The following is a 783-nucleotide window of genomic DNA, read 5'->3' as shown; positions in this document are numbered from 1 at the left end:
TAGGGGGTGTCCCGATGCAGGACATCTGCAACGCGGCGGGTTGGTCCACGCCCCTTACCTTTGTTAGGTTTTATTGTCTAGACTTGCGAGCCACTCCTGGCTCTTCTGTCCTCTCGCCCTAGCTGTGCAATCTTCCACACTCGGCAGAGACTTAGAAGTCTGGCGGCGTGGGCATTCTCGTTCCCCTAGCGTTTTCGACGCAGCTCGAGTTCCTGAAGAGGAACGCCTCAGGTTACGTATGTAACCCTAGTTCCTCGAGGGAACGAGACGCTGCGTCTCGGTGCCATACTTCCGGCGTCCCGGAAGCCAGTGCTTGCTTCATTCCTAGGAGCTGACTCTGGTCTCACCGCATGTGCTTTTATAGCCTCCTGGTAATTATGTCACCCGCCGTGACGTCTCGCCCTTCTATTGGTCTGATTACACACAAGGTTCAGAGCCCGTCACGCTGAAGGGCGCCCCCCCTAGCGTTTTCGACGCAGCGTCTCGTTCCCTCGAGGAACTAGGGTTACATACGTAACCTGAGGTGTTTTCTTTGACAACATATTGATTGATGCCATTGATGTCTCAGTTTCCACTTCAGACTAATGTGTGAAACCTCTGTATCTTTAAATTGAATGCTGGATTGAATCAGAAAATTGTGCAGCAAAGTGACCTCAGTTGTTTGTAAGATTGCATTCCTTTGTATTTTTGTTTTTCTAGGGGTTTTGGGAAGCCTGCTCCAGGAGATATTCTTCCAATCCAGTGGACGGTTAGAGCATTACTCACAGCCTCTCATGAAATGTC

The sequence above is a fragment of the Sinocyclocheilus anshuiensis genome, unplaced genomic scaffold (assembly GCF_001515605.1).
Source record: "Sinocyclocheilus anshuiensis isolate Anshui unplaced genomic scaffold, SAMN03320099.WGS_v1.1 scaffold306, whole genome shotgun sequence".
Lineage (NCBI taxonomy): Eukaryota > Metazoa > Chordata > Actinopteri > Cypriniformes > Cyprinidae > Sinocyclocheilus > Sinocyclocheilus anshuiensis.
This window is presented reverse-complemented; position numbering follows the sequence as displayed.